The 12,773-nt window shown below is 41.9% G+C and overlaps 1 protein-coding gene across 2 annotated transcripts in view; it reads right to left on the bottom strand.

Moving 5' to 3' along the window:
• PTER (phosphotriesterase related) overlaps positions 1-12,423 on the bottom strand; it is a 58,705-nt gene extending 46,282 nt beyond the window's left edge. Inside the window, exon 1 of one of the 2 annotated variants that reach the window (XM_010966796.3) lies at positions 12,293-12,423. The gene's annotated coding sequence lies outside the window, so the exon portion shown is untranslated. The remainder of the gene's footprint in view (positions 1-12,292) is intronic. The other variant, XM_010966787.3, reaches the window with a different exon arrangement.
• Between the last annotated feature and the right edge of the window lie 350 nt (positions 12,424-12,773).

Here is a 12,773-nt window from a genome sequence, read left to right as displayed (position 1 = left end):
AAGATTAATTGTCATGGAGCCATGCTGTTGTGATGCGAACGCTTAAAAAATATTTGTAAAGAAGTGGCGCTCAGCGATAAAGCATTTCACATCTCAGAAGGTCAGGGCACGTTGCAGGAAGGTTTGCCTCGTGACGCTTAATTGAAGAGATGTCCTTTCACAAGAGGTCAGTGTTTTGTTTCGGTTTGTTTTTGTTTGTTTAGGACTCACACAGCAGTGAGAAAGGAGGTCAGTCCCTCTCTGTGGTATAGAGAGGAAAAGCAGACACGTGGTCCCCGTCTTCCCGGAGTTTACGCTGTAGTCAGGCTTAGCAGCGTGTAGGTGAACGCGGCGAACACTCTAATGCTAAATTCTGAAGTCACCAGCAGTACGTGGCTGTGAGTGCAACCATACCAGGTGCTCCTGGAGAGAAAATGTTTGCCAGTGAATAAAGGGTCAGACTGTATGGCAGAAAATGAACCCAGGTTACCAGCGTTCATGAGTCTGGCTGTCATCTTTGTAGTCACTAACTCTGGGAAGGACGAACGCCAAAGACAATAGCAGAGGACGCAGCCACATCTCACCCCACGGAGGAAGCAAGAAGAGGCTGTGAGGGGGAATCCTCTCCTCTGCCTGGATCTCTCCTGCTTTCAGTGCAGAGCATGAAAGCTGCAGCTTGAGTTTTATTGCTAAGAGAGGAAAGAGGGCAGGTGCTCTCTTCAAGCATAAGACCAAGCCTCAGAAAAGCACCACCCAGTCCCTGACACTCTCTCTGGCTGGAGGCCATGTTGTAAAGTGACTGTGCTGTGTCTGTGACAAACGACAGATCCTGCAGAGCCGGGCAGGGCACTGTGTTCATGGGAGGGGCCTCTAATCCTCTGACACTCTCTGGAGACACCACAGGAGAACTGCAGATATATTATCCTAACTCTCAAGGAATCCTCTCTGCTCAGTGTTCAGTGAGAACCACGTCACACCCAGCATTTAGAGCCACGACCGGCTGGTGGAAGGCATCCTAAAGATGTTCATGGATGAAGGAGTAAATTAATGAGACTGGGGAGAAGGCATAGGCTTCAGAGCTGCTAGTGGGTCTGAAAACGCAGGGAGCAGATGTGTTGGAGTCTGGACTCTCCTGTAGCATTAACCACAGAAGAATCAGCAACTGGCCATGTCTTTTGTGTTTTTCAAGACTTGCCTGCCTTCTTGCGGATGGCAAATGACAGCATTTCGAGGGGGAATGGTCACTCAATTTCCTTCTCGAACTACGGGTGCTGGGGAGATCTCAGAACTACTCCGTGGCTCAGTTTCCAAAAAAAAGTATTAACACTTTTTAAATTGGAACACAGTGAGGATAAAGATGGGCTCTCTAAGTGCTCCAAGCTGCTTTTACCGACAAACTGTGGAGCAATAGAAACTTATTACATAAACAAAATTAGCTGTCCTTCCTCTCAAAGTTATTTTTAATTTCATACGTAAAGTCTATGGCGCTTGCTACTCTGTTCCTCCTTGAGTTCTTGTTTAGGCATCACATGAAATTAAACTCTCACTTCCCTGTCTGTTCTCCTCAGTGACTCGTTTCATACATTTTTCATTATGAATTCATATCAAAACTTACTTTTATTACATTTGATTATCAGTTTTTTAATTATTTTATTATTATTACGCACAGATTAAAAATCAAGAACTCAGGGATGTTGGAATCCAAGTGCACTAAGCATAAGAACAAAATTTTATTATGGAAAATATATCTTGTCACTGCTTAAAAAAATATCACTTTCCCTCTCTTGTGCAAATGTATTCAAAGCAACAGACACCACTCCTGATACTATGCAATAGGTTAACTTTTTTATTTGATACAAACAAAAGTTAGAAGCTATAAAGTATCTTAAGTGCCACCAAAAATTAATGTCTACTTACTGTATTTTGAAAATAGAAGAAGGCACCCAGATGGGACAACATAATACTTCATGAACATATCGCTATTTCCCCAAGAGGAGGAAAAGCCAGAAGTTTACCAACTATATAGAAGTTTACCCTCCCCCCCAAAGTTGATATGCAAAAAATGTATTATTGAGCAAATCAATCTGTAGGCCTGTTTTCTCATTAATAAAACAAAGGAATTAGGTAAGGTGATCTGTAGGGTTCCTCCCGGATACATCTTCTCTGATTCCATGTGAAGAGGCATTAAGTGACCTCTAAACCAGGTTTACAGCTGCTCCCCATGAGTTCACTTTGTTTAGATGTTCAACAAGTGGGGCTTTACAAGTAGGAGAAAAGCAGGCAGGACATAGTTACACAAGGAATGTAAAAGCTATTGATATCTTTCTAAGTCTTTTCTGATCTCTCATGGGGCAAACCAGACTGTAACAAACCACATTACCGTATTTACTTTACTATAAACTTCAGATTATTACTAGCAGATGGATGAAAAATACCTCACACCCCAGATGATTACTTTTTTTAAGTTCACTCTTCATTTTGCGTATGACTAACAGTAACATAGAGGCACTGGTATAAAATAATGGTGGCTAATTAGCCCTCAAATAAATGATGCTGACTGTCTAAGCAAATGAAAACTCTTGGCTCCTTCCCAAATAACAGCTAAAATGATCCATTACCGATGCATACGTGTACATAAACACATATACGTACATGTGTATACATTTTCTAATGTTTCCACCTTTTCTAACCATCATAGTACAAGGACAGAAAACTATTCTGAAAATGACTCTGTGCCAACTTTTACAACAAAGAGTTATTTTAATTTTTAGTAGATGGTGAGATAAGTAAGAAAAAGTCAATAATCTGCTTGCTTTTTGTCAGTGTTTTCAGAAGGTGTGAAACGTATTCCACTGGTAGTTCAAACTGATTTTAGATAATAGATGGGCATTTAAAAACATTTTAAACAAGTATTTATTTGTTTTCATGTGTTTTAGAGAAAAGTAATGAACACGGCAAGCCTGTGATTTCATGGATATTAGTGCTTAGGATGAGGCTGAAGGAAAGCAGAGGGTTGGATTCGAGGAAAATGCTAAGTAATTAAAGGTAATACGTAGGCATAGCAAACACTCAAGGATGATATGAGAATGAATCAAATTTGATAAACTTGATGAATATTAATAAGCGATGAATTCATTCACTCTGATGAATATTACACTGAGTTTGTGCAAATTAAAGGGCATTTAACATCTCTGCAATGTCTTGTAACACATTTATTTTTTCAGGCCTATCAAAAAGCTAACATTTGTTCCTGGGGTAACATCCCCCAGGTCATCACCTTGACTTCTAACTAGGCAGAGAAAGCTATTTTCCAACTTTAACTCTCAGACCTTTTCATTGATCCTATAATTGTCGACATTATTTTAAATGATGTTGATTTTAAAATGTAAATATGATATTATATAGTGTAAAGAATATGGGTGGAGACATTATGGTCAGACTTAGTAGAGCTACTTTGTAAGCTTCCAATTTTTATAGAATAAAACTGTAAAGTTTAATCCATCGCTACATATAAAGAAATTCCCCTTTGGTGCCAATGTTGTAAAATCATTACATTATATAGGAATAATTAATGAAAACTTATTTGGCCAAGGTATTACCAATACAAAAAATAAAAACAAAGACGTGGAAACAGGTTCACCAAAAAAGCTACAATGTCCCTACATAAAGAACTATGAAAACTCTGCATTAAAAAAAAATTTTTTTTTCAATTCTGATTTGGTCTATGAGATAGCAGAGGAATTTAGAAACAGATCCTTTTGACCTCATTGTAGCAAGAAGAAGTAATAGCAAAGGCCTGTGAAGTATCCCCAAGGCTAGAAACTGTGTATGTTTTGATATTTTAAATCTAACAATTAGATGACATTCACCAGACAAGAATATATACAACTACAGAGACCATTTTAGACTTGGACCTCTTAGCTTGAAGTATTGTAATTTTTCTACTGAAATACACTGATAGGCAAAAAGCGAAAAGGCTATACCTTGGAGGAATGAAAGAAGTCAAAAAGGTATACTGAAACTGGATTTGCTAGAAGCTTCTCTCTCCCTGGATCCCGAACAGGTCACAAATGGCTGTTAAGGTCAACGTCTCAGTAATGTCTGTACTCCAGACAGTGGGATCTTCACTACATATGCACTCAGCTGCTCCCACTTAGTTGCACAGAAGAAAGAGGAACCCTCGGAATTTGTTCTTCTCTGGTTGATAATGGGGCAAGTTGAAAGCAACACAGAAGCAAAAGGGAATCAATGTCAGGCCTTAGACTTGCACAGAAATGTGAGTGAGACTCACAAGTGAGGCCTCAGGACAGTCCCTGATTCTGCCTATGGAGCTGGGAGACCTGGGATGGGCGCTGGCAGGGAGGGGCAGGCAGGAGGCAGGTATGTGGGGTCTCAGTAGAGCTCATTTCTCGCCCAGTGTTGGCCTGTAAAGATGACTCTTGAAACAGCCAAGGACATTTTTATGGAAAGCATGGGCAGAAGGGCTTCAGCTGGGCATGGGGCATTGGAAGCGAGTGGCCTCCTCTGGAATTCCTGTGTTAAATGGATTTGTGTGGTGGCAAATGGAACGTCTCTGAAGTTAAAAACTGAACTTGGAGAAACTGCAGCCTGGGAAACTCCAACTTGTGAAATGGTAGACGTGCCACAGACCAGGGAGCCATAAATAAAAATGTGTGTCCAATAATCGAGCTTCAAACTAGCAAAGATGCCCTTATATCTTTCCCAAGTAGAGGTTTCAACAGTACTTTTCTATGGAGCAACTGGTAGTGAAAACATTCTCCTCATACGTGTGTTCTCTTAAGTGTGCATGCACACCTCATTGCTAAAATTTAATCTGTCCCAGAAAATGTGATGGCATCAAAAAATGCATCCCAGAACCTGTACTTATATAGAAAGGAGAAGTGAATTTTATACATTCATTGTATATAATATATATAAAGAAGAAATTGATTTTATATGAACATAAAATCATTTCCTCTTTTTTACAAATTAATTCATTTATTTAAACTCTTTAATATGGACATTTTTAAAAGCTTACAAATGTAGAGAGACTAGTACAGTGAACCTCTGTGTATCCATCACTCAGCTTCAACAATAGTTCAACAACAGATTTTGAAGGGAAAATCATGTTTCTCAGTCCACCAATTATGCTAAATATTACTAATGTACTTTTATAAACCCACATAACAATCCTCTAAGGATTTCTGGCTATAAGTTTGCTGCAAAAGACAATTTTTCCAAAGAATTAAAAAAAAAAAAAAAGACTGCCATTCTGTTCTGAAATTGAACACTGAAAAGTTTTCCACGATCAGCCCTAGTGTGCGTGGGAGATGGGGACAGGTCACATTGAGGTCTCTGAGGCTTTCACATCCCCGATATTTCTTCAAATATAAGGGCTTATCTGGTTTCTACTTGGGCCCATCATCTTTCTTCAGAGACTCTTCTGCTTTCTTAGACATTTTCAGCTGATAACACGGAGGCAGTAATTCAGAACACATCTAACAGCAGGAGCACAAGACGGCACCCTCGAGGGAGAAGATGTGAGCTAGGACCACAGCGGTACTTTATCTCCTGTTGCCCTTTCTGATGGCCCAAGTATGCAGACTTGTCATAGCACATTTTTGATCCAGAGAGAAAAAAAAAAATTTGTGAGTTATCGTAACAAATATTTGGATGGTTGTAGATCAGATAGCAAGGTACACTTGATTATGTCCCTTTCATGGTTAATCGTTTAATAAATTATACAGAGTTCATTTAATAATGTGGTTTTAGTTTTATCGAATTAGTTCAGTCTTTTAAGTCCCAAAGCGTAAAGCTCTCCTCCAGGTAATGTTAAGGAGAAGTATTAGAGCTGAGTAGACCCTCCCAAGATTTGTAGTTATCCCTTGATTGCTCAATTTGATAATCAGAGAAAATGACTAAAATGGTAGTTTCTAGACACCATTATTATTGTAAGCTAGGCTGAACTGTGCCCCTTCCAAACATTCTTCTGTGGAAGTTCTAACCCCCAGCATCTCAGAGTGGGACTGCATTTGGAGATAGGGGCTTTAAAGAGGCAATTACATTGAAGTGGGTTTGTTAGAGTCGGTCCTAACTGAATATGACTATTTTGTGTAGTTCTAAGAAGAGATTAGGACACAGAAAGAAGACCGTGTGAGGACAGAGGGAGAAGGAGACCATCAGTCCAAAAAGAGAGACTTCAAAAGGAACCAAATCTACTAGCACCTTGACCTTGGACTTCCAGCCTCCAGAATGATGGGAAAATCAATTTCTGCTGTTTATTTTGTTATGCAGCCCTAGCAAACTAATACGGTCAGTAATGGAGGTCATGCAGTCCAAGCTACAGAAGTGGCTTTTAATTACACCTGGGGGTTCCGGGTCTATAAAGTGAGTAGACAATTTGTCGAAGGGTCTGGTCAGGCATATGCAGTATAATCTAACCCTTTTTGACAAATGTTAATGCCAATGAGGTGACAGCTCAGTGTATGGTCTCTGACTAAATAAATCATTATTGCAGTTATTTGTCAGGGCTTAATAGGAAAGCTTGCTGAAAAGTTAAGCAGATGCCACACACAGCAGATGTGGCAGCCGTATGATGTGAGATACCCCTAAGTTAGGAATCGCATTTTACATTTCCTCCAAACTTTGAGAGACCAAAACTAATGACATCTAACTTTTTCAGATACATAAGGAATGTAGCAGCTGAGACGTAGAAACGCAACAGTATAAACATGATAATGTTGAGAGTGTGTGAAAACAACTTAAATATTTCAAAAATCAATACACATATAATTTTGAAAATAGTAACCAATATTAAGAAAGACAGCTTTGTTGGCACACACTAATACTGATGGTTTTGTGGTTGCAATGAACTTTCAATTACACAAAGGAGCATTAAACTAACAATAATATTTACCAATAGTCTCTTCAAAGTGCTTTTCAAACACTAAATAATTACCCAATTAAGCCACTGCAAGATAAGCTGTTATTACTCCGGATTTAGAGAAAAGGACAGATAATTATTATTTTAACAGTTTCTGTGAAGAAAGACTCAATGTTTACCGAACACAACTGTGAGAACAGCCCACCCTTTTAGTGAGTAGGGAACAGAAAAAAACAAAAGGTTGATTAGCTAAGTGAATTCAGGGGAAGACAGAGACGATTAAGAACTAAGAACCATGACCTGTGAAAACAGGATTTAACATGCAGAGCAGAGACCAAAATTGGCAGAAAGCTATTTATGAATACTGCCAATATTCAATGTTGCAGACTGACAGTGGAGAATCTTTGGTCATGCCCTGAACAACATAATTCATCACCCCAGTGCTTGGGGCAGTCATGTCCAAGCAATTTATCATCATCATATCACTCGTCTGAATAAGAGAGGGGGAGAACTTTGATTGTGAACCTCTAGGGAGAGTGGATTTATAGCCAACATCCCTAAGAAGGCAGCCTGGCTCTGCCCTAAGCAAAATGCTCCCTGCTTCACTTCTGTTTAAGTCAGAGGAAAAGAAGGAACACATGGCTTCCAGGACGTGGAGGGCAACATCTATTCTGATCCTCTTAGATCTGAAATAATGTAGCCAGGAAGTCATATTTAAAGTGCTCTTTGAAGCTGCTTTAAAACATTTAGAAATTAGTCAATGGTAAGTATGAATGATTCATTTCAAGTGTCCCTTGGTAACAAAATAATATCTGAAATGCATCCACTGATAGATCTAACTACGTTGGGAAAGAACTATCCTTAACAATGAACCAATGAACATTCCTCTATATTGGGATACCTGGAAGGACACTGAAAATTTTAAATATGTATATAAATAAATATATATACACACATGTATACAGAGAAGAGGGGGGGATTATGTTTTTCAAAATGAAAACGAGAACCTTAGGAGGGAGGGTATAGCTCAGTGGTAGAGTGCATGTTTAGCAAGCATGAGGTCCTGGGTTCAATCCCCAGTACCTCTGTTAAAAAATAAATAAACCTAATTACCTCCTCCTGCCGGAAAAAAAAAACAAACCATATTTTAAAATGAGAGCCTTAATTCTATCCCTTGTGGGCATTGAGCCTTTGTGTATTTTATACTTCAACACCGGCTGCCTGCCCTTTCAGAATGTAGTTAGACAGCTAAATGCCATTTTTGCCACTTTTGATTAAAATCATAAAGCTGACTTGAGCGTCATGGAAACAAGTCCACCTGCTATCTCATCAACAGTAAGAGGAATGTTGGTCACAAGAGCAAGCTTTTTACAGCACCTTTGCTCTTAGGTTCCCAAGGTGTCTGGTAGACCAGAAGCCAGTAATCCCTGGAGGCATGCGGCTCAGACCTTACCTGAGTGTATTGGTCAGGACAGGCTAGGTTATGTTGCTTTAACAAACAAATCCCCAAATCACAGGGTCTAAATGTAACAAAAGCTGATTTCTGGCTCACACTATGTGTCTAGTGCAGAGTGACGGGGGCTCTGCTGGTTATTTTCATTCCATGACCCAAGCTCACGGGACAGCCACTACCTAGAAAACTGATGGTCATTCTAGTGGAGGGAAGGAGAGTGGGGCAAATCTCTCACTGGCTTTTAGAGCATCCACCTGGAAGTGACACAGGTCACTCCACCTATATTTCATCGCCTCATTGGAAGAGGGCAGAGAAATGAAGGACACTTAGGCCTCCCACGCCCAGCAGGCAGAGACGTTTGTACCCAAGGAGATAATGCTTTCATGAAGCAGGTCATCAGAACCACAGAGCCAGGTTAGGCCAGGCGACCAGGTGGGAGCAGGCCTTTTATTTTTCTTCTTTTTCCTTTAATTTATTTTTAAGTGAGGGGGAAATGTCTGTGAATGAGAAGGCTTTTTTTGTTAAATGAAATTTTTTTTTTAAAGAAAAACAAGAACCACTGAGAACAGAAGAATGAGGCCACAAGTGTATGAAAAACATATTCAAGAACCATCTCAGACTCTCTTATGAAGAATGAAGTTCATAGGGCAGAACACAGCTTAAGGGATTCTCAGCAATGTTCCTGTTCACTGGGGGTATTTAAGACATTTGAGAAGATTCTTCATATAATCCTAACACTTTAAAGCATATGGAAGCAAAAATGTATACTTTCTGGGGTCAGAAGCTCCTCCCATTCCATACAGCTCATTACTTTGTCTTCAAGCTTAAATCTGACAGCAAACCCTACAAAACTTACATAGGGGCTCTCTACCTCCTGGAATCCCGGGGCTCTCCTGGCCAAGCCCCAGACCTAGAGGGCACTAAGTACACAGGCATAGACTTTTCAAGACTCTAAATATGATCTCCTGCTCTTTGCTCCTATCTAGGTCAAAATTTAACTATACACACTGCAAATTGTATTAAGTTGCATTTTTTCCCAGAAATTCTTTTCCCTTCAGCCATAGTCAAGGTATTTTTTACCCTTCATAGGGAAGGGGCAACTTGTCCAGTGAAACCTCTTTTTCCATTAAGCCACCCCCAGAACACACACTGTCCTGATTCTCCTCCCACCTCACTGGCCATCCTCCTTGCTGGATCCTCCTCCACCTCCCTCTAAAGGTTGGGTTCTTCAGGACTGAGTCAGGGTCCCTTCTCCATCTCTAGTCCCTCCCCAGGTACTCTTGCACATTCTCAACTTCATATATATCATGACTGAGTTCCAAATACTTATCTGTAGCCCAGATTGCTCCTGGGAGCAACACTGTAATATATCCAGCAGCCTATATAACATTCCCCCTGGACATCCCATCGACCTTGTGGCCAGCAGCCTCGACAGTGGCCTCCCACAACTCCAGTCCTCCAGTCCCCTTGTGTAGTTGGGTTGGTGTGATCAGTGGCATACAGCAGAAGGGATGGGGTGCCACTTCTGAGATCAGGTTCTAAAAAAGGGTGGTAGCTTCCATCTTGAGTTTCCTTTCTCCTCTGGACCATTTGCTCTGGGGAAGCCACATCATGAGTAACCCTGTGCAGAGGTCCATATGGTAAGGAACTGCAGTCTCTGGCCAACAGCCAGCTGAAGTCTGTCAACAGCCACATGAAAGAGCTAAGATGCAGATTCTACGAGTCAAGATCCTACAAGTCAAGATCCAGTCAAGACTTGAGACTACTGCCGCCTTGGTTCACAGCTTGACACGTGAACGACCCTGAGCCCAAACCACCCAAACCTCTCATACCCAAATTTCAGACCCACGGAAACTGAGATGATAAATGTCTGTTGTTTTAATCTGTTAAATTATAGGGTGCATTTTTAAAAATGTAGTGCCTCCTACTCCATTTTTCTTTGTCACAGCCCTCTGTTTACAATTTGTAGCTGTCTGTTAATTTGTCAGTTGGTTCCTTCTTTGTTTCCTCCAGCCCCTCTGCCTCCAACCACAATACACACTCCAAGAAGCTAGAGTCTTTATCTGTCCTGTTCTCTGTTGCAGCCCCAGTGCCTGTCCAGGTACACAGTACACATTTCTTGAATGAATAACCTGACCCTTCCTGACCACCCTATAATTTCAACACCAAATGCAACCAAAAATATCTCTAGATGGTAAAAGGAGAATCTTATTTTCACAAACCTACAGATTTCTGGATCTAGTAGAAGCTAGAGATCAATTACATTTATGTGTTTAGAAAGAAGTAAGTAATGTGTACAAAGTTAAAGAGCTGAAACCAGAACTAGAATTAGGCTCTACTCATGGGTCCTTTGAGTTCTTTAAACCAGCAATCTGTCTTTCTGCTCTATCAGTGTGTCTTTATTCCTTGTTGGATATGGGGTACACTTGTGAAAAGAAACTACGAGTGGATAAGGGCACAGGTTTTGGAGTTAGATAGACAGATCCCCCCCCCCCCCCGCCCCCAACTTGCCAGCAGCATGGCCTCACTCTTCTGTGCCTTAACTTTCTCCTCTGTAACATCAGAACACCTCACAGGGCTGTGGAGATGATTAAATTGATTAAATTAGAAGATACAGCGCTCAGAGAAGACCCCTGGTAATTAGCTTTTTCTAACTGTCAAAAAAAATAGGCTTAGGCATTCCCATTGTGATTCTAAGATCAAAGAATGGAAATAAAATGTATTTTACTATTTTATTCCAAAAATCTATGCTATATATATTTTAGTCACTTTTCTACTATAAAGCAACATCTGGCCTCCACATATGAACATGTAGTTTCTTAAAGCATCACTCTGTGAATTTTGTATTCAAATGATTCTTTTTAAAATTGAGTTGCTATCTTGCTATCAACAGTGAGCATGTTGTCTGATCTCTTTTTCTTTGCCATGTGCACTGAGATTTCATTTTGAAGGGGTTGGTTATTTCTGAAATTACATCAGGCCTTCCAGATAGCTGCTGTACACCCCTACTGCCTAAAATAAAATGTAACTGGCCAAGGAGGAGTCGTAAGTCTTAGGGCTCTTTTCTTACTGACTTCATTCTGTATGACAATGAGTGTGAGTATCCTTTAGGATAGGAATAAATGCTTGTCGGCTTCCTCCACTGCAGAGGTGATTTAAGAATAACAAGACTCATGTGTCTACACAAGGAGAAAGTGCTCGTCTCTAAACGTCCCCCCATCCCAGGTGTGACTGCACCTGAGGCGTCTTCACAAATATCACAACACTGTGGCTGTAAATACCACGATCATATCCACACTCGTGTATTTGAAATGTCTTTAAAAAAAAAAATTGAAGTGCAGTTGATTTAACATGTTCTTAGTTTCCAGTGTGCAGCATAGTGATTCAGTTACACATATATATGTACTTTTTATATCTTTATCATTATGTTATTATAAGATATTGAACATCGTTCCCTGTGCTAAACAGTAGGACCTGTTGTTCGTCTATTTTATATATAGTAGTATCTGCAACGAAATATCTTATGCTAGAAGGACCATGACGGTAAAATAAAGGGGGAACGCTGAAGCCCAAGGCTTAGAGGTCTGATTTCAAATCTTATTAAAGGAGAAAGAGCGTGGAATAGACAACACCTCCTTCCCCCGCCCCTATCCCAGCACAGCTGCCCAACGACGACGCAGGAGCATTTCTGTGGAGCAACCCTGAGCTCAAGCCATGCCGGGACCCTCTCTGAGCCTTGGGTTTCAAGCAAGGGTTTGCAGGAATTTAGACTTCGGGGTAACCAGCCACCTCAAGCCCAGGCCCGCCTCCTAGGCCTCACGCAGCCGCAAGATCACTGTCTTTGCAGCTTCCTTCAAGTCAGCAGCACGCCAAAGCCCTAGAGTCTGCTTTGAGGCTCCTTCCCCACGGCGGACCGCTGCGGGGGCTCCCCGCGGGGTTTCACACGCCCAGCTCGGCAGTGACCCCACCCTTCCTACCGGGCCCACAGCTCCCGCGCCCGCTCCGGCTCCCAGGCGCCTTCCCTCCGCTCGCTGCGCGCCGCCTTCTCCCCGGGGACCCTCGGCAGGGCCAACTTCCTTTAACGCGCCCCAATCACCTCCCACTTCACCCCACCCCCACCCCACCAGTGTGGCTTTCTCCCCGCCCGCGGGTCCCCGGGCCGCGTCGGGGAGGACCGGGCCCCGCCCCGCCCCGCTTCCAGGCCACGCCCACCCTGGCCCTAGGTCACTCCCACAGGACGCCAGGCGGGGCCCGCCGTCAGCCTTAGGCCACACCCAGCGGGCCCCGCCCCGCCCGCCCCGCCCACCTCCAGGATGAGTTTGAGCTCCTAGCTCAGGCGGCGTGGCCTATCCTGGGTAGGGGATCGTCAGGCTCAGCGGCTGGGCTGGGAGCCTACTTCTGCGCACTTCTTCCTTCTATTGTAGGTACCCCCCAAATACCATGGAAAGAGAAGTTTCA

This window comes from Camelus bactrianus, chromosome 35 (genome assembly GCF_048773025.1).
Source record: "Camelus bactrianus isolate YW-2024 breed Bactrian camel chromosome 35, ASM4877302v1, whole genome shotgun sequence".
NCBI classification, from domain to species: Eukaryota; Metazoa; Chordata; class Mammalia; order Artiodactyla; family Camelidae; genus Camelus; species Camelus bactrianus.
This window is presented reverse-complemented; position numbering and strand designations above follow the sequence as displayed.